Source organism: Globicephala melas, chromosome 15 (genome assembly GCF_963455315.2).
Source record: "Globicephala melas chromosome 15, mGloMel1.2, whole genome shotgun sequence".
Classification (NCBI taxonomy): domain Eukaryota; kingdom Metazoa; phylum Chordata; class Mammalia; order Artiodactyla; family Delphinidae; genus Globicephala; species Globicephala melas.
The window spans coordinates 50,996,977-51,019,481 of NC_083328.1; the positions used below are offsets into that span (position 1 = coordinate 50,996,977).

The 22,505-nt window shown below is 39.1% G+C and overlaps 1 protein-coding gene and 1 long non-coding RNA gene across 8 annotated transcripts in view; one reads left to right on the forward strand and one right to left on the reverse strand.

Moving 5' to 3' along the window:
• Positions 1-22,505, reverse strand: part of PLCB4 (phospholipase C beta 4) — a 421,043-nt gene that overhangs the window by 351,296 nt on the left and 47,242 nt on the right. The gene's annotated exons all lie outside the window — the stretch shown is intronic.
• On the forward strand, positions 11,880-21,142 carry LOC132593530 (uncharacterized). Its single transcript, XR_009559143.1, has 3 exons — positions 11,880-12,397; positions 13,104-13,529; positions 17,657-21,142. It is a non-coding gene; the product is annotated as an uncharacterized lncRNA (long non-coding RNA).

Below are 22,505 nucleotides of genomic sequence, written 5' to 3' on the forward strand. Positions count from 1 at the left end.
TTCTGAAGACATCACAGCATCACAGCATTATGAAATGCAGTTTTCTACAAACCAAATGGACAAGGTATCTTTGCAGAATAATGTCCCTTTGCACACACTTTTTTGAAGTAGGGTATAATTTCCATTATCTATTGCTATGTAACTAACCACTGCAAAACTTAGTGACTTAAGGGCTTCCCTGGTGGCACAGTGGTTGGGAGTCCGCCTGCTGGTGCGGGGGACACGGGTTCGTGCCCCGGTCCGGGAGGATCCCACATGCCGCGGGGCGGCTGGGCCCATGAGCCATGGCCGCTGAGCCTGCGCGTCCGGAGCCTGTGCTCCGCAACGGGAGAGGCCACGACAGTGAGAGGCCCGTGTACCGCAAAAAAAAAAAAAAAAAAAAACTTAGTGACTTAAAACAGCAATAATTGATTATTTCTTACAATTCACTGGGTTGGCTGGGCTCAGCTGAGCAGTTCTATTCCACGTGGTGTAGCTGAGGTCACTCCATAGGCTGCATTCAGTCAGAAGCTTGACTGGGGCTGGAACATTCAAGATGGCTCTCATCCTTCAAGGTCTCTCTCTCTCTCCACATGGCCGATCAGTTAAGAGTCTAGCCTAAGCTTTTCTATAGCACCAAGGGTGGCTTCCAAGAAGGAGCATTCCCAGAGGACAAGCCCTAATGTGCCAGTGCTTACCAAGCCTCTGCTTGCATCATGCTTGCTAATGTCCCTTTGACCAAAGCAAGCTGTATGGTCAAGTCTAAAGTCAATGAGGAGGGGAATATACAAGGGCCTGAGTGATGGGAGGCAGAGTTCACTGGGGCCACCAAGGTAGCAGTCTTCCACAGTTGGAACAGGGTTTCCTTGTAGACCACGTCTTTTTGGCCCAGACCTTCTGAACATCAACAGATTTATTAAAAACCAATGATTGTAGACATGAAATGATCCATACCAAATTAAAACTGAAGCTACCACACCTTCGTGCCTTCCTTAAGCCAGCTCTCAGTACAGAAATAGAAATCATTCAATCTCATCATTTCATAAGAAAAAGGCATTTCAGAGGAAAATCCTATTTTTTTTTTCCCTAAAGGACAGAAATACCAATGATGAAAGATTCCCTCACTAAAGATTAAGTACTAGTCTTCAGGTGAATTTGAAGATTTCATTTTTATAATACACTCACTGGACTAAAACAAACTGATCCAAATCTACTGTCAATTCCCTTCTTCCCAATTTTCCTCTTAGAGGAATCAATCTCTTCTGAAGAACCAGGTACAATCTAGGTACAAAACTTAGTTTTCATTGAAGACTAAGAAAAATCACACATCAATTGCCATATGTAAAAATTATAATGTGCTTTAAACTAGTAGAAGGTCACTTCAAGATAGTTTTAATGCATACTGTTACATTATTTTACTATTTTGGCACACAGGGATTATAAAAATGCATGCTCCAGAGGGGAAAGGCATCTCCATCATGACAACCTTCTAGTAGAGCAGTAAACACAACCCCAAAGTGGCAGGGATGCCCAGGAAAATACTGGGTGTCCCCTGGAATGGGTTTACCTTGTGGGTGGGGGTCCTGTTTTCCAAATGACCTACCTTCAGATATGACCAATGAGGAGGGCATTTCTGATTCTAATCTCACAGAGGAAGGATGCCCATACCAGGGTGAGTGAAGACTGAACAGAGCTCCTAAATTAATCTGATGAGTTTGAAACAATAGCAAATTTGAAAGATTAATTTCGGCCATTCATTATTAAGAGAGGTCAGAAGATGCAGAACTAGTAGAAAACCTATTTAATAAGAATTACAAATAAAAAGTATTTGCAGGCCATTTTCAAATAGCTCTAATCAATTTTTAGTGAATTTGGTGCAAGAACAGCACATAGAATTGTGCCAAGCTCAGTATTTGTCAAATGAATAAAATATAACCCAATGGAAAAATGGCCTTGGAAGTCTAGCCCAATAGTTTTCCACATGTTCTTGATAAAAATGGTGGAGGGCAAGAGATGTGGAGGAGGCAAGGAGCTGACTACTGCTTTATACCTTGGGCTTTCACGTGAATAAAGTTACTTCTACTATTAAAAAAAAAAAATTCTACTACTACTACTACTGATCTATCCCAACATCCCTTTTTTATGAATAAAAAAACAGAGATCCAGAGTAGTGAAACCACTAAACCAAGGTCAGACACAAAGAGTGGCAGTGTCACAACTAGATCTCAGGTCCAGAGAGAAATATAACATATATGGTCAATCCCCAGTATTGCAAATTCAGCTACTCGTAGCACTTTGGTGGTCCTTAGTGGACATGTGCAGAGAGGCAAAAAATTTGAGCCACTGATGCACATGATTCCAGCTGAGGTCAAACAAAGCTCTGCTCTACCTTCTTGATTCAGTTCTCATACCATAAACAAGTGTTCTTTCTACAGTCTATGTAGTGGCATAGTTTTCGAAATTGTGTGCTTTTTGTTGATGATTTCACTCTTTAAAAGGCCCTGAGCATCATGCTGAAGTGCTGTCTAGTGCTCCTAAGCTCAAGAAGGCTGTGATGTGCTTTACCAAGAAAATATACGTGTTAGACAAGCTTCATTCAGACATGAGTTTTAGTGCTGCGGGCCGTGAATTCAATGTCAATGAATCAACAATACATATTAAGTACGATTTTTTTTAAACAAGGTTATATATTGATCAGCTGATCAAAATGTGACCAGAGGCTCATGGGAACCTATCCCCGCAAGTCCACTAAGAGCAATGGCTCTGTATTCACTAAGTCAACGTTCATGGAGACTTTATGGAACATAACTATTGTAAATGAGATCAACTGCGCAACCGACACCTCTTTAGTTGTTATTACCAAGGGCCTTGAACAATGGCTACTAGCACTCTTGAACCAGACACCGGTAAAATACCATAGATAAAAGTTCCTCCTGTGCCCCCTGAGCACTTTGGTTTTTCTCATAACCAATGACATGAGCTTTAAAAATTATATGGGAATTTTAACATTTTTCACTTATTTGGAAATTGACTATTATGCAGATTATCACATCATTTGATAGCCAAAGAATCAGGAAAGGAAATATCCTAGAAGTCATCTAGTCCAGGAATCACTAACCTGAGTTCCATGGACCACCCAACAGGTCCACAGATATAACCCAAGGCTCCATAAATTGGGATGGTAAAAATAATTACATGATTATTTTCACTCAACTCTAACTGAAGTATGGCATTTCCTCTAATTATAAATATAAATCACAAACCACAGTGGTATTAACACCACCTATGACTTGGTTTTCAATATAAATTCCAGATATTTTCTTATCACATTAGAATTATTTCAGATATTACAAAATATCACTTGTGTTCATCAATAATTCAAAATTACAGTAGCTATTATGCCACTTAATGTGTTAATAATGTACACACATTATCATGCCACAGATGTATTTACTATTTTTATATCTTTATTTCAATGTAATAGTTTCCTTTGTAGTTCTGTGTATTTCATTTGATGCATTTAAAAAGTTATTTAGAGAAGGGGTTCCTAGAGGCTTCACCGAACTGCCAAAGGGGTGCATAAGAACCCCCAAACCACTTCTCTTATCCCACAGATAAACATGACCTAGAGAAGGAAAGTGGCTTTTAAGGTTCCACCACTGGTTAGAAGCAAATCCAGGCCTGAAGCCTCACAATACCCAACGTGGGGCTCTCTGTGCTATGCTGAGCTGCTTAGCTATTAAATCAGTAGCATAAAAACTGGGGCTCCTTATCCCCCAAAGTTTGGCTAGTGGATAAGTGAGCCCTGAGATTAAATTACATCAATGTGAAGAAAAAGAGAAGCATGTATCCCCAGGGGGAAAATGGTGAGGGTTTCATAATCCATACATGAGTCCCTCACAGCCTCTTCAAGATTCACATCCCACCCCTTGGGGAATCATGGATGCCCCACCCCCAACGGAGGCGAATCACTGTGGTGAAGAGCCAGTGTCTCTGTTGTGACTGTGTGTCCCTCTGTATGTTGATGCAGGATGACATTTCCCTCCATCACCCCACAAGCATCCTCCACACAAGCCACAACTGAGTGCTGTACACCAAGCCTGCTGAGTTCTTTCCCACCTCCTAACACAGTTCCCTCTGCCCACGATGGCCCCCTGCCTTCTCTCCCTGGCAAACCCCTTCTCATCCTCTAATACCCAATTACAGGTCATCTTCTTCCTCTATTTTTGCCAGGTAATTACACTTGTCTCAATACTAGACTATGAGCTTTGTGAAGATGGACAGGAGAAGAAAACTGGGAGACAGGAAAGGAGGTCAAGCATCTATGGCACACAAATGAGAGATAATTGTAGTAATGGTAACAAGGTTAACGTTTGTTGAGCATTTAATATGCACCACACACTGTTCTAAGCAATTTAAACAGATCACCTCATTTGATCTTCCAAACAGCTGGTAAGTAAAATTATGATCCTAATTTCACAGATGAGGAAACTGAGGCATAGTGAGATTAAATAAATTGCCCACGGTCACACAGACAGGAAGTGGTAAAGCCAGGACCAAAATAGAGGCAGATCCGGAAGCTACAAATGCCCGAAACTGCCAACTGCACTGGAAGGCGCTGATCTCAGCCCTTCATTCACTAGGTGAGGAAATTTCAGGTCACAGAGAGCAAGTGTTATCTTGTCAGTCAGGACCCAAGGTAAGATTAGAATTCGGAGCTCATCTGCCGGGAGACTGCCTGCTTCTAGCTTTGTTTAGATTTTAGTTTGGAAGAAGAGAGGTCAGGAAGGGAGGGAGGGAGGGCAGGCAGGCAGGAAGGGAGGGAGGGAGGGCAGGCAGGCAGGAAGGAAAGAAGATCAACAGATCATTTAGTTGATTGGTTGATACATCAAATGATGGGTCAACAGATGGATAGAAAGATTAACAGACAGATAGAAAGAACTGCTCCAGCACAAAGCAGATCTGGCTTACAGTAGATAATCAGTTATTGTTCCTTGAGCCATGAAAAAATGTCAAGACATGCTATTAATACCACCCGAGTGTTCTCTAATTTAATGTAATTTCACAAGATTCTGTTATGTGACAGCCCAGAGGCCCACAGTGAAGGAAAGGCAAGAGGCTTAGAGGGGATGAGCTGCCTTGCCAGGAAACCCTTAGAGGAGCGTTGACTTTATTTTTTCAGTCTCAATTAGCCCTCCTATATTTTGACGGGCATAATGAATATAATGTTCTATGTTAATACAGAGAAACTAGTTTGCTTTGCTTGTGCTTTATGTTAATTTCTTGCTGACATGACCACATCTTCAATTTATCCCACTAAGAAAAAGACGATTTCTTTCCAAATAGCTGCCATTGTGCAAAGTCAACACAGAAGATGTCCAGTCTCCAACACGTGAGATCAGATAAGTTTGCTCCTGACCTAGGCAACTGCGCCGTCACGTGCAAACATCATTCATGGGTTTCCTGGGAAAACAATCCAAACACAGAAAACATCTGCTAAGGGACTCTTTCAACGACTTTAAGGGGAAACACTTGCAGTGAAAATACCATCAATTTTCTGTGGCTGAAACTGCCTTCCACTTTGAAAGTTATTTATGTGCTAGAAACTGGCTAGACGACACATCAATTAAAGTAATTTATCTTTTAAATTCAAAAAAGGAGGATGCAAGCAGACGTTCTGAAGTATGCATGTATCTCCCACCAAATCCACTGCATTGTCATACAGATCATTAGAGGTTTATTGTTGATTTGAGGCAGGTGGTAGGTAGATGCAGTCTTCAAAAAGATTCACATTTTCCCTCTGTAATCGCAGGTCTAGGACTCTCTCTCTGTGGTTTTGTGATAACTGCCTAAATAGGGTTGGCCTGTAAGTGCTCTAACATTAACAAGTCCCAAGGATCAATGAAAGTTCAAACCTCCTCACCTCACTAGAAGCCTCAATCCCCAAAGACAATGAAGCAGGGCTCTGACTGACTTACACCCCTGGCTGCATTTTTCCACTTTGAGCAGCAACTCTGGTACGAGAAACTTCTTAATCTGTTTCCAAGCTTGTCACTAAATACATAATTTTGTATTAAAAATACAATACACAGAGAATGTCAAAATGAGCCCAAAACAACGGGGTTTAGAGCTGCTAACCCTCTAGTACCTTGGTGTTAAAGTTTCCACTTTCTCTTGTGGAAAATAATCCCCCTGAAAAATATCATAAGACATCACTCATATGTGAAATCTAATATAAAAAATGATATAAATGAACTTATTTACAAAACAGAAACAGACTCATAGGTTTCTAAAACAAATTTACGGTCACCAAAGGGGAAACGTGGACGCGGGGGAGGGATAAATTAGTAGCTCAGGATTAACACACACACTCCACTATATATAAGACAGATAACCAACAAGGACCTACTGTATAGCACAGGGAACTACTCAATATTCTATAATAACCTATATGGGAAAAGAATCTGAAAAAGAATGAATATATGTATATGTACAACTGAATCACTATGCTGTACACCTGAAACTAACAACATTATGAATCAACTATACTCCAATAAAATTAATATAAAAGAAAGAAAAAAGAATCTCTCTGTCTAGCTTTAAAATGAGATAATCCAGTATTTGGCACAGAGTAGATGCTATGTAGGTATACGCCAATATTGTTAGCATTAGTATTACATAGATGGTCACCTGAAAGAAAACCAGTGGAAGGTGATGGTAAATTAGAAATTTTCATCTAAAATAATAAATTTTATTTTATTGTGATAAAAAAAACTATCCTAAGGCAAGTTGAAAAAAAATAAAATGGTCTTCTCCCAAGACTGAATGCTTCTTTTGTAATGCAATTCAATATTCTTAGACTTTCATCAGACCTTAAAAAAAAAAGCAAATGAAATGACATGTTGAAACTTGCACTGACCCTCTTGCATTTCCAAAGCTCCTGGCTTGTTGTGCTTAATGTTTTTTTCTCTTCGTTTCACACCAACTTTGTAAGCAACAAATAGAACTTTGTTAGCTTGTGCAATGATGCAATTATAAGTGCACTAGCCTTCCCACCCACAATACGAATCTGATTTCAGAAACAAAAAATTCACCACTAAAGTTGTATGTTATCACAGTACCAAGTCCTTTAAGTTCTTTAAATCCTTTGCTTGGATTTGAAACTTTGAAAATGTGGAGGGAAGAGTGAAGAGGAAAGGAAAACAAATTGAATTACGAAGTAGCCGTATAATATTTTTAATCATACTGGGCACATAACTGAAGTCTTAACAAAAGATTATTCTTTGACCCAATAATTCTGCTATTAGGAATTTATCCTAAGAGTGTGCAAAAAAGCTTATCTTCAGGAAATAATATTTCTTATAGCCTTGCTCATAAAAAGCAAATTTTTAAAAAAGCAAAAATTGTTGTATAATATTGGGCAACTAGTTAAATAAAACTCATTCATTCATATCAGTAGAGTATGCCATTCAGAATAATGCTTATTTAGAAGTATGTCTACTGACACAGAAAATGTTCATGCTGTATTTTATTTTATTTTTTTTTGAGGTACACGGGCCTCTCACTGTTGTGGCCTCTCCCATTGAGGAGCACAGGCTCCGGACGTGCAGGTTCAGCGGCCATGGCTCACAGGCCCAGCCACTCCGCGGCACGTGCGATCCTCCCGGTCCGGGGCATGAACCCGTGTCCCCTGCATCGGCAGGCAGACTCTCAACCACTGCGCCACCAAGGAAGCCCCCTCATGCTGTATTTTTAATTTCAAAATGCAAGTTACAAAAGTGCATGGGTAGTATAACCCTTATCATGTTCACTCTAACCCTTACACATACACACACACCCTACACCTTCTTTGTCCCTCTTCCTGTTCTTAATGTTCTTCACATCACGCACCATCACCAGATATACAGTAACCTGTTGGTTATGGCCTATCTCCCCCAACTAGAACAAAGTAAACCTCAGGAAAAGAGGGGCTTGTTCTGTTCACCTCTGTGCCCACAATGCCTCACACTGTGTCAGGCACATGGTAGACAAGTAACAAATAGGACCAAAGAAATAAATATAAGTATATGTGCATATGTGTATAGAGAGAGACACAAGATACTGAAAGGTATTCCCAAAATTATTAATAGCGGTTATGGCTGGGTAGTAAAAATACACACACTTTTATATTCTTCTTTACACTGATGTATAGTTTCTCACTTTTATACAAAGAACTTCAAAAAAAAAAGATATAACCCCTTTTCATATATGCTTGTGTGCATTTGTATGCATGTATGTGTGTGTATGGCATGCATGTATGTATTTTGACACTTGTATTTGGTTATCTAGTAAGAATATCCTTCATTCCTCAAATTGCCAAATTAGACAATAGAAAAAAATGAAACACTATTTTATTCTCTACTTCAGATGAACTAAATGAAATACGGGACAAGTGGTTTAAAAAAAAACACACACACAATAAATTTATTTTTACTTTTTACCACACACTTTCATTAAACCACATACCAAGCATATAAAATCAGATAGTATAAATCCTTAATCAACTGTTCCTTATTTCATGATAAAAAGTTTTTGTTTTATGAATTACAGGTAGTATTTTGCAATTATGGTGGAAAATAACAATTTCACAGGTACCACAATAGGCGTCTTATTGTTTTATTTTACAATGTTAAAACTAGCAATTACTCCACAAGGCAGCAAAACTGGATCACAGTGTTCTCATTGGTGTGAAAGCAGAATTGCCATCAAGAGACACACCTGGTAAATGGATCAAATCAAGAGCATCAGAGGCATTTGGAGAGCATCCTTGAAATCAATTGGATGGCCTTAACATTATAAAGCATCTATTTGGGGGCGCTTAAAAGGTAACATATTTCCTGGGCAACCTTCAATGTTTCTATTTTACATTCTTATAAGTAATACAAAACTTCATAATTAATAAACTTTTAAGAATCCACTGCAGAGTGTGTAAAAAAAATTGTCAATTACAAAGATGATACTTGTCAACTAACACTACAAAATAAAGTTCATATAAAAAGATGATACATGCAAATATAGGTCTCCATGTGAAGCAGAAGTTTATACTAATGCTGTGCTTCAGAAACAGGATTGGGGATACTTCTCCCTGGGGAAGTGCTGAGGGAGTTTGTGAATTGGTCATAACACCAAAACCCCCTTTGGCCCTCCAGCACTTGAGGCCCCACATAAGTCTGCTCTCAGCCGTTCTTCTCTCATTTGCTTGCTTCTTAAATATTTCCTTTCATTCACTATCCGTAAAGTATCAGGTGAGTATTCTATAAAAGAAGTGTTTTCTTTGCCTTTATTAATCTCACTATGATATTTAACTCTGAAAAAAAAGTATGATTGAATTTTGTAAATAAATTTATCTTTTTTTTTACTCTAGACCAGAGGTTGGCAAAGTACAGCCCATGGACCAATCTGGCCTGCCATCCATCTGCTTTTATAGAGCCCATGAGCTAAGTTTGGTTTCTACACTTTCGAATGGTTGAAAAAAATCAAAAGGATAATATTCCATGACACATGATAATTATATGAAATCCAACTTTTGGTGTTCATGAATACAGTTTTGTTAGGACACAGCCACCACACCCATTCATTTAGGTATTGTCTGTGGCTATTTTGTGCTACAACACTAAAGAGTTGCAATAAAAAGTGTGGAGCCCATAGTCAAAAATACCTTCTGGCCTTTTTCAGTAAAAGTATGCTGACCTCTATTCTAATCTGTATGATAGCAACACATAACATAGATCGTAGACTCCTATTAGATCACTTTATGTATACTATTTGAAAGAACTGGGTAATTTACATAGGAAAATCTGCATATCATCTGTGTATCATCATCTATCTACCGACCTAGCTTGGTAAAAACTTAGACGAAAAGTCTGGTAGAAAACTCACCAAACTGCTAATGACGGTCACTTCTAATGAAGAGAGAGAGTGGAATTGAATAAAATATTTGCTTTTTACTCACCTATATTGTTTTATTCTAGCAAGGAGGTACTACTTTTGTGTTAAAAAAAGGAAAAGAAAGAAACAAATTTCAAGGGGAACTTTTCACATACCAAATATTGACCTTTCAAAACAGGATATAATTAAACAGTTGAAATGTCAAAAAAAAAAAAAAAGATTTTCAAGAGTTTCTTAACTGTGTGATCATTTAGAATTTGTACACTCAAAGCAAAGGGCATCTTAACCATGAAAAAAATGTGAAATGTAATCCAGTTATGCCATACTAATTTTTAAAAGTAGAGTAGCTACTTTTAAAGTGCACATATTTTGAAAAGGCAAACATTGTTCAGAAACATGATAAAACAGGTAATACAGACTATACATTATTAGAGACTATAGCTTTATTGAGTCACCTATAAAGAAAAAGTACATTTAAATATTTTCAATTTCCATCTTTCTCTCTCCAAACTATCAGCTGAAACTAATTCATTGCATGCCTAATAAAGAAATACTGATTCATAACTCTTGATTAAAATTTTTTTCCCAAAATATATCATAAGGAACATGAAAATCATGTAGCCATATGCTCAAGCACACAATATTTTCACTGTTTCTTATTTTTAAATGGACACAAAATCTTCCAGAGACCAGACAGTGCATGCAGACGGGCGTGACGCAGTAGAGCCTCGCTTGAACCACCACATTTATAATTCAATTCCTGCACATTTATAAACGCTGGCTTTCAAAGTGCAAGCCCAACGGTCCCTTTAACTACACTTAGATGCACAACAATTGACAGCTCATTATGACAAGTGGTCTCAAGAGTAAACTATTACAGTTAATGGTCTGTAAATGCTTTAGTCTCCAAACCTGGGCCAACATTAAAGCAAGCAAAACTGGGTCTTTCCTTAAACGTTTTTAAATGCCTGTATGATATAACATTACTCAAAATGAATCTCCCTATTTCTAATTCCTGAAATACTACAATTTAAATCAAGAGTACACACCTAATTAATCTTATGGGTTTTTTTTTTTTAAAGAAATACACTATAATATGCCAATTTGTAAGTATCTACATCTTGAAGAGGAATAGAAATGATTTTAAAGCACTGGAACAAAAATACCTAACTATCCAGTAACAGAATATTCCTGAAATGTTATAGTCCTTCGTGATTTAAAAGTATACAACCACTACAGCTATGTTTAATACAAAATTATGTAGGAAGTAATCACAATGCAATGTTAAGAGAAAACAAACAGGATAAAAATCGTATGTCCAATATAATCCTAATTTTATAAAAAATAGATGTTATATGGGACATATAACATTAAGTTATAGTGATTTTTTTTGTGGGTGGTAGAATAATGGTGATCTTCATTTTTATGTTTTCTTGAATTTTTGAATTTATCTACAATAAGCACCATTTTTACAATTAGAAAATTTTTTTTAATAAAAATAATGTTCCTTTGTGTCTATTCCTGTTAGTATACATGAAAAATTACCACTAGAGATTAATCTGGTTAGTCTGCGAATCTGGGAGATTCAAGAATACATTTCATGTTTAATTTTATCTTCAAGGGCAAACACTGGCCCCAAAATGAAACATTTAAATAAGTAACATTTCTAATAGCCCTGGGGAAAACAAAGTGGACAGGAATGCTGCCAGTAATAATTAAAATTGAAAACTGTAATATTTTGTAACTATTCTTGTCAAGTTTTAGACCTAACAGACATAAATTCTGTGTCAGGAATAAACCTTAAATATGAACAACTTAATATAAGCAACTGGAAAAAACGGAAATAATTAGCATCATTACAAACATGACTTTTCTAAGACTGATGTCCTTTAACCTCATTGGTCAGAGCTGCCTGTTTTGGACACATTTCATTCAAAACTCTGCATTACAGTGCTGTTTCCACTGGCGACATCTTTGCCTTCCACAGGAAAACAAAACAACTCTCCAGAAAGAATTTCAGAACATTCTAGCAGCAGACTCTGTAACAGTGTGTTCAACACCAGCCGACTTGTCCTAGGAAATTATAAACAAGCCACTTCCTACACTTCCACCAGATAGTAGCTGCCCAGGCTTTGGAAACAGGCATCATGACTGGCACGATTAAAGCTAAAGGGAAGAGAACCAGCAGGAACCGTTCACAGAAATGATGAGAAACTAGGCCAAAGACCAGGGAGCAGGTGGACGGACACATGACAGCAGCCCAGAGCCCTGTGGAGAAGCCAGAAGCCGGGAGAGAATCTGATAATTGCGGGTGGTGGTTACTAAGCAAAAACAAACAAAAAAACAAACAGCGAAGCGCATTTACGGAGGAAGGGGGGAAATGGATGAAAAGGTCCAAGCCAGGGAGTATGGAAGCTGAAGAAGCTTTGTTCACTAGTTAAAAGAATGCCAAGCGCGCAATGGATGCTTCGCAGGGAGCGGGGACAAAAAGGTAGGCTGATGCCATGCTGCCTTCTGGAAACTGACAGGCAGGGTCTCAGATGATGAGTGGATGAATCACCACAAAGAGAAAAGCTTCGAGAACTTTCAGGGAGAGAGAGAGAGAAAGAGAGAGAGAGAGAGGCAGGGGCTGCACAGGTGGGGGGCCCAGGTGTGGGGGGTGCTCCTTCTGCTTGGGGTTTGGGGGAGGCAGACAAGACGAGGAGGGGTGGAGGCATCCCCCCTCGCAGGAGCCTGGCTCTCAGTGAGGACTTTATTCCCAGGCAATGGGAAACCACGGAAGACGACAGCGGAGAGCTGTGGGATCCGTCCCCAGGAGAAGGATGAGTGATGTGAGCTTGGGATGAGGGAGGGCAGGAGAATGGGGGAGGGCAGGAGAATGGGGGCAACCAGTAAGGGAGCAAAGGACACTCTGCAGGTGAGAAATAACACTGATTCTGAAAATGGAGCCAAGAGGATGGAGGTGAGAGAGATTTGGGAACTGGAATGAGGAGCACCTGGCAATTACTGGCTTTGAGGAGGGATGGAAAGGCAGATGGCAAGTGGATGCTGAGAGAGAGAAAGGAAGAGCTTAGAAAAGGAGCGTGTTGAGGGAGTTCAGATGAAATGGGATTGAAACAAGATGTTCAAAGGGGGTCTTGAATCCCTCCTAAGGCCTCCCTCTTTAATCTAAGTTCTGCATTATCAATCGATAACAGAGGCTGCACACAGTAGGTCTGCTCGCTCGCATCCATCGTGCACGTCAGCCTTCACAAAAGGAGAGCATGGAGGGTGTCCTTCTTGGGGCAGTGCCCACAGCTCTGTGGCCGGGGCAAGAATAATTAGCACAGATACCAGTGGCAGACAGCCTTCCAAAGTACATTGTTGAAGGAAAGAGGAGCCGCCAGGTCATGTGTCTGCCCATCTGGCATCACCCCACTCTCAACAGTGTCTGCAAAAACACCCTGGACTTCTTAGAGGTGCATCATCTGATCTCCCTAACAGGCTGTCATGTGCTGAAAGATTAAGGAACAGAATTCTTACATTGCCTAAGGCAGCAGCATGGTTTGCGTTTTAAAAATTGGTTCCGTGGCAAAGAAATCTCCTTTGGAAACATTACAAGAAGAGCTATAAAACTTACTACGGTGAGTAAACACTAGCAGATGGATGCTAGAGAATCTTTATCTTCAACTCATTATGCAGACATTAACCTTGATAAATTAATAAAGGTGAACTAATAAACTTGTGGGCTTATATACTTTAAATAGTTCCAAATCACAGAGAATGTATAGAGATAGATGTTGATGAAAGCATTTAAATAAGCTCTTTTTCTTCCTTCTTAAAACTATACAGTAAAATAGCTACTGAGTGACTAGGTTTGTTTTTTTTTTTTTTCTCTCCTTTTTACTCTGTCAGGGAGACTAAGATAGGTTCCAAGCTATTAAACTCCCCGTGATGTACAAGTCATCATCATAATTGGGGGCACACTTTCTTTTGACCTTTACAAAACTTTCATTTCCCAAATGTGACAGATAAGGAGTGCTTTTATAGCACCAATAATGATTTTTTCCTATGGGAACTCGCCAATTATAAGCTGAAAACGAAGGAAAGACCATACTGGATACACATTTAGAATCTCAATGCGCCCAAAATATAGCTGAAATACTTAAGAATCATGCTTAGAGGACAGTTCAGGTGAGTTAAGAATCCAGCCTAGAGAAATACATGTTGAAACAGTGCAAGGGCAAAGACACACTCCCTGAGCACCTTACCATAATGCTAAGTACCCTGAAATGTGTTCAATAAAAAGTGGCAGGATGATCCACAATTACTTCTGCAACTATAAAGTCTGAATCTAAGTTTTTAAATATTAATAAAAGTTAGAGTGTGGAAATGTAATCCATGATACACTTAGCTGTTTCATCCACACACACAACCTACAAGAGCGTCAATAGAATCAGGTTCTTACCAACTCACCAGACATCAGACATCTTAAGGACCTTGTCTTATTCACCTCAGGCTCCAGTGCCTAGTATGATGCATAGCGGGTGACACAACTGAAATTGTTTGGGTACCACAATAGTGTTTCAGTAAGGGACATGTGCTTTCCTTTAACAATAAATCACCCTTTATGGAAACTTGATTTTACTTTTAATTTGACTCAGGTTTTCATTACTTACACACACTAAAGTTAAATTCATTCATTCATTCATTCACTTGTTCATCCATTCAGCAAATATTTATTGATTTCTTCCTGTGTGTCAGGCACTGTTCTACCCTCCACTATTCCACATAGTAGCCACCAGCTACCACATGTGGCCACACGTGGCCAGTGAGCATTGGAAATGCGGCCAGCCCAATCTGAGATGTGCTTATGTGTAAATTACGTCTTAACCCAAAAAAACAAAAAGAATGTAAAATACCTCATTGATAACTTTTATACTGATTACATGCAGAAATATATTTTAGATATACTGGGTTAAAAAAGTGTTATGAATATTAAATTGACCTTTTTCCTTTTGCTTTTTTAATATGCTACTAGAAATTTTGGTATATGATGAGAATCAAGACTTTAGACAAAGCCCTATTTCCAAGGACCTGATATTCTAGTGGAAGAAATCCATGGTAAACAAAAAAATAACTAATAAGCAATATTATGTAATTTCAGATAATGAAAAATATATGAAGAAAATAGGGCAGAGTAAGAGGAAAGAGAGTGATCAAAAAGGAATATTTTAGACAGGGTGGCCATGGAGGTCTCTGGGGAGGTGACATTTGAGCAGAAAACATGAATGAGAAGAAGAGATAGTCATACAAAGATCCGGGGAGTGTCCACGGCAGGGGGAACAGCAAGTGCAAAGGCCCTGAGGTGGAATGACGTATGAAAGTCTGAACAATAGCACCAAGACTGGTGTGGCTGGGGCACAGTGGCAACAACGGGAGAGGAGGGTAGACGGGAGCAAGGGGCCAGGATACAGAAGTCTGGTGACAAGTTTACACCCACAGAACCGTTATATTCCACATGATTCAAGTCAAAAATTCCTTTCAGATTTTTCATGGAACTGGACAAGCTGTTTCTTTAAATTAATTCGATAAGTAAAGGGACCAAGAATAGGCAAGATTTTAACCTACCAAATACCCAGTTACTATGAAACTATAGTGAGGGATGAAATAGAGTGAGGCAAGTGAGGTAGAGCCTAAGGGTAAATGTCCCCATAAATCCTGTGACCTGGGTGCCTTGTGTGCCTCACCCTCTTCTTAGCAACATGACACTGGCTTTAGGATAGATGAAACAAAACTAACAGAGTGGAACTGAGCAGTCAAAACACGTCCAGACGTGTAAATTTCTAGAATATACAACAGTACTGTATGTGTGCATATATACACACATATATAGTTATACATATACACACTATATGTATGTGTGTATATACATGTGTGTATGTGTATAACGTATATGTGTATTTGTATGTGCATATGTATAACATGTCTGTATGTGTATACACACATCCCATACATACCCACATATGTACATGAGTCAAGAGTATAAAAATAAAAATGGAAAAGAAAAATAGCACCCTAAGGAGAGGAGTTACTTCTAGGAAGTGAGAGAAAGAGAGTGGACTGAGGGGAATTGGGCACTGATATATTCAAAATTTTTAATTCTCTTTCATAAAAGATTTGAAGCCCTATACAAACACACACACAGGTGGAACACAACATTGGAAATGCTAATTTTGTAATTTTGAGTGAGGAAGGATACAAAATTGTATATATAGTCACATTTTTAACTATAAATATGTGTGGTCCACATGGGGGATTGGAAATGCACAAAAATGATATTGGTTATTGTTAATAGGAGTTCCAAACTCCTGTTACATTACTTTACAAGTCGTATTTAATATTTAGTAAAGAAAACATACTCTGAATCAGAAAAAGACCAGATTTAGAGCTTAAAATTATAGTTAATACATAATTCAGGGTAAATTTTATCAATGCAGAACAGCAACATGTGTCTGCAAGTATTACCTAGGATGAAGGAGAGTCCAGCCAATAATTCAAATAACTGAATAAATTCACTTAATTACACTACAGTTACATATTAATTATACTGTAAGTTTTGAAATTCTTCTATTATTCATATAGCACGAGGGTATGAAGGTGTTTTTATTATTAAATAAGTTGTAATTTGGGGGGAATTATATTTGTATTATGCCTGGAAATACCAATTTACCTAATTTTTTACAAGAATGTTCACACTTCGATTTCTTTGAGAACCATCAGGCACTGTTGTGGTTTTGATTTATTACTTGAAGGTTTAAAAAATGCATGAAATAAGATTTATGGAAATTTTAAAGTAGTCCATAGACTCATTGCCTCTGCATAGTTACTAACGTTTAGAATAAGGTTCACTACTCAAAATAAAAAAGGAACTAGAGCAGAAAAATACATAAAGTCCTTCATCTTTCTTCAAACGAAATAAGGTCCACATAGGATACTATTTGCAGAAGGAATGCCTCAGCAAGTATGACAGTAAGGGAGAGGCCAGTGAGGCCAGTATTGTGTGAAGTTCACAGTCAATCGGGGTGGATTTGTGGCCAAACATCAGCGACCAAAGGCTGGTGTCTCAGCTCACCTTCTCCAGGTAACCGTCCCTTGAATGTGAGGTCAATCAAGGCCATCAGAAGGAATCCAGTCCTTTCACAGCAGCGTTCTTGGACAGGAAGAAATGTCATTACTCGGGCATCTCAGAAAACTATGTTAATTCTCCCCGAGTGCCACAAAATGGTTCCAGAAAGCGGCCTTTAACTGGGGAAGCAGGCAGCCGAAACACGCAGTGAGGATTCCGGTTGACATCAGGAGAAGGCCTGTGCCACCCAAGCCTGTGAAAATCTCCACCGGCCACTGCTCTAAGCTGCTCCTCTGTGATGCACAAACAGGACTTGATACTCTTCCTCCCCTGTCTCAGCTCCTCGCCTGAAAGTCATCACTCATTCATTTCCTCGCTGAATAGGAGAGGGAGAAAGGGGAAGGCTGAGAGTCTGCAACCAACTTCAGTTTTAGTATTTACCACCTCCTTGTAGTGCAGTGAGCTCAGAATAAGTGATCGTTACCCTCCCTGACACAGTCAATACGCACCCTCACCTCTGACCCTCCAGCTGTACTGTTTCTTTCATTTTCTAACTTCCCCTTCAAATGCTACACAAGTTGGTCACTGCTTAGCTCAAAACTCAACAATCCGGTTATCCCGTGTTCCCTTCTCTGCCCCCAGCATCTGCACTACCCATCTGAACATCTTATGAAGCACAGTCATCGGTCAAGCCCAGATCATCAGAAATCTGAGCCTGCAACAGGAGTAAGCCCTCCAGATAAGGAAGACATCACATCTTGAGCAAAAGTCACGTTGTGAGCTTGATTCCAGCCCTCCCCCTAGTCACCTGCCACAGGCCACACAATGCAATGCTGCTATGTCCCCTGACTCCATCTGTCTGGCATTCTATTAACAGGGACCCCCAACGACTAGAATTCCACATTAATACAACATTGATAATGACCCAGGGTCACAAAGTTGTTCAGAATCAAATGAAATTTTAATTAATTTGGTAGTACTTTAGCAGTCTGGTGTGTTAGATTATTTAGCGATTTCACAACTTGGGTTATTAGAAAACAAATAAAATTTAATATTTTAACAATTGTGGTTACTAGAAAGCAAATTATCCCCAAAGGTAATTAAAGTGTCTCTAGTAATATGTGATTTTCCCCAATACACCAATTCCCTGACTTTCCTAACCAAGATACAGCTGTTTATAAGGATGTCCCACCTAGGGCATATCTGAAGAAAATAATAAAATTATACACTTTACACGGATGACAACAAGCAACCTTAGAATGGAGACTACACACCTGCCTGCACTCTGCACAGCCAGAACGTGAAGTTCCCTTTCCCAATTGCCAGTGAGGACCTCAAAGAATGTTCTCCTGGAGGGCTGCCAGGGTTTTGTATTGGTATCTGAGGGAGCATTCTGGGAGGTGCCCATGAGCTAAAGCAGCAGAGAATTCCAACTCGCAAACATTTCAGGCATTTTAATTTTTATTACAATTTAAACTATGTAAGCACAGCCCTCAGGAAAAGGAAAACTTGATGACCAAACCTTTTTTCCCCTTTAATGACTCCATTAATTTATTCTTCCAACTACAATCAGATGGCACCTTGCATGCACACATATATATGATATTCAAGGCACACGGGACCAAGACTCTCTGTCCCCCATACTGTGCATTTCAAATCTTATAATGTCTCATTTTAGCTACTTTAGGGAGCTGGCATGAGGCTTTTCAGCAGCCCGAGTCTGCCGCAAGACCTGTCTTGGTGGGAAGGAGAAAACCTTATACTTAGCATGCTGAGAAGCTGATTTTAAAAAAAAGAGGAAATTGTTATAATTACAGTGAGAGCTTTTGCATGCAAATTCAGTTTTCCTTGGGGGAAATTTGCATACTCTACAAGGAATCCCCATGCCAAAAGTAAACGCAAGGCTTTTTAGCTCCAGTCTTTAAAAGCGATGCACATGGCCAGGAATTGCATAGTCTGTGAATGTGTTCCAGGCCTGGCCCAGATATGCTGTTTATAAAAGAAAGGACTTTACAATGCAGTTTATAATATTTAAAAGGTACAACATTTATGCTGCAAGAGGTGACAGTTATCAATCAGGCTGAGACAACCAATAAAGAGTAGGACAGTGTTTCAACAGGGCTCCAAAACTTACCTAAACCCTTTTTCATAAAGATAAATACATTTTAAAGGATTCATTTCTCCTCTGATTCTTTTTTTTTTAACATCTTTATTGGAGTATAGTTGCTTTACAACTGTGTGCTAGTTTCTGCTGTATAACAAAGTGAATCAGCTATACGTATACATATATCCCCATATCTCCTCCCTCATGCATCTCCCTCCCACCCTCTCAATCTCACCCCTCTAGGTGGTCACAAAACACTGAGCTGATCTCCCTGTGCTATGCCGCTGCTTCCCACTAGCTATCTATTTTACATTTGGTAGTGTATATATGTCCATGCCACTCTCTCACTTCATCCCAGCTTACACTTCCCCCTCTCCGTGTCCTCAAGCCCATTCTCTACGTCTGCGTATTTATTCCTATCCTGGGCCCTAGGTTCTTCAGAACCGTTTTTTTTTTTTTAGATTCCATATATATGTGTTAGCATACGGTATTTGTTTTTCTCTTCCTGACTTACCTCACTCTGTATGACAGTCTCAAGGTCCATTCATTTCACTACAAATAACTCAATTTCATTTCTTTTTACGGCTGAGTAATATTCCATTGTATATATGTGCCACATCTTCTTTATCCATTCATCTGTTGATGGACACTTAGGTTGCTTCCATGTCCTGGCTATTGTAAATAGAGCTGCAATGAACATATTGCTACACGACTCTTTTTGAATTATAGTTTTCTCAGGGTATATGCCCAGTAGTGGGACTGCTGGGTTGTATGGTAGTTCTATTTTTAGTTTTCTAAGGAACCTCCATACTGTTCTCCATAGTGGCTCTATCAATTTACATTCCCACCAACAGTGCAAGAGGGTTCCCTTTTCTCCACACCCTCTCCAGCATTTAGTGTTTGTAGATTTTTTGATGATGGCCATTCTGATCAGTGTGAGATGATATCTCATTGTAGTTTTGATTTGCATTTCTCTAATGATTAGTGATGTTGAGCATCCTTTCATGTGTTTGTTGGCAATCTGTATATCTTCTCTGGAGAAATGTCTATTTAGGTCTTCTGCCCATTTTTTGGATTGGATTGTTTGTTTTTTTGATATTGAGAGACATGAGCTGCTTGTATATTTTGGAGATTAATCCTTTGTCAGTTTGCTTCATTTGCAAATATTTTCTCCCATTCTGAGGGTTGTCCTTTCATTTTGTTTATGGTTTCCTTGGCTGTGCAAAAGCTTTCAAATTTCATTAGATCCCATTTGTTTATTTTTGTTTTTATTTCCATTTCTCTAGGAGGTGGGTCAAAAAGGATCTTGCTGTGATTTATGTCATAGAATGTTCTGCCTATGTTTGCCTCTAAGAGTTTTATAGTGTCTGGCCTTACATTTAGGTCTTTAAACCATTTTGAGTTTATTTTTGTATACGGTGTTAAGGAGTGTTTTAATTTCATTCTTTTATATGTAGCTGTCCAGCTTTCCCAGCACCACTTATTGAAGAGGCTGTCTTTTCTCCATTGTATATTCTTGCCTCCTTTATCAAAGATAAGGTGACCATATGTGCATGGGTTTATCTCTGGGCTTTCTATCCCGTTCCATTGATCTATATTTCTGGCTTTCTGCCAGTACCATACTGTCTTGATTACTGTAGCTTTGTAGTATAGTCCGAAGTCAGTCTCCTCTGATTCTTAACACTTCCAACTACACAATAAAAAAATAGTCACAGTTGTTGTTAAATGCTAAGATTCAAGGATATTTTTGTGATAAAGGAAATAAAGAATGGGTGAAGGGGACAAATGGAAACCCATTTGTATTGATAATTTGGGCTAAACTCGAGGCAAATATGTGTCTCCCTGTAACTGCAGAAAAATATTTTAGATAATCAACCATGGAGAAAAGGTACTAGTAATACTAGTAAAGGTACTGGTGACCTTTAGAAAACATCAAATACACATTTCTGGGCTTCCCTGATGGCGCAGTGGTTGAGAGTCCGCCTGCTGATGCAGGGGACACGGGTTCGTGCCCCAGTCCAGGAAGATCCCACGTGCCGCGGAGCGGCTAGGCCTGTGAGCCATGGCTGCTGAGCCTGTGCGTCTGGAGCCTGTGCTCCGCAACGGGAGAGGCCTCAACAGTGAGAGACCCGCGTACAGCAAAAAAAAAAAAAAAAAAAAAAAATTTCTATTTTGTAGTGGAAAAAAGACTTGGTGAAGGCAATAAACTGCTCTAAATCAAAGCAGTCATTTCTATATGGAAGAAAAGCCAATCTGGGAAAATTACCCAGAACCATCTATTCTTCCCAAAGAGGCTATTTTTACAATACAATAAATAAGACGCTATTCTTAAATGAACTGCCCCAACAGGAGAAAATGAGCCATTTGCATTAAAAGCAGCCTATTTTCATCAGGACTTCCCAAAGCAAACAAGTTAGTCTTGGCTTCGGGAACTGTGAATCCACATGCTTCAACAACAGTAGTCCAAAATTAAAATTAAAGTTTTGTTCAGAGTGGGTGGGTGGAAGGCAAAACCAAAAGGAGTATAAACACTTTATACCTCAGAACCTTTCAAGACAATCACCAAGGGCTGAAATGATCTTTCACCTGGGTTAGGCCCCAGCTTTCTACACAGAATCTTTATACATGAACATTTTGAAAAATCACAAGGAGGGAAAGCAATCTGGAGGAAAAAAAATTTTTAAGTGCAAAACATTCATACTATGTTAAGTGTAAAAAGCAGGTTACAAAAACATGAAAACTCAATTTTACAAAACGAACAGAAACAAAAGGTGATGCTCAGAACCGGCTGCACGACACACCTGTGCAGTGTTAGCAGGTGCACTGTCAAGTTGGGGCTGTGCCCAGTTAGTACTTCCAGGGTTGTCCCTGCCATTCCTGCCTGGTGGAGGAGAGTCCTGAGGGGGTCCACCCTGGGGAGGGCATGTATGACAAAGCTAAGTCTAACATGATTCAACCTGGCATTTTCCAAACACCTGCGACTATGGAAAGATTTTTTTTTTTTTTTTCCCAGAACATCTATTAACATTCTTGCCAGCTCCCCTTGGAAACAGTTTGTTAAACACAAAAGGACTTAGTACTTACTAAATACAGGTAGATCTAGAGAAAAAGACTAAAATACCAAGCATGGTGACCCATGGGTTGTGAGACTTCAGGGTATAATACTTTCCCAAATTTTCTACAACACATGTGTATTACTTTCATCGTTCAAAAAAAAAAATGCAATGTCATAGGATGATGAAAGTGCTACACTGTTCCACTTCATTTTAAACCATTCACTGATGAAAAGTACATTTGGTACTTGGAATGCCAATATACTAACTTGGAGAAAAGGAGAAAGATCGGGCAATCTGTAGTTTGCCATGTGTACACCAGCTATAAAAGAAC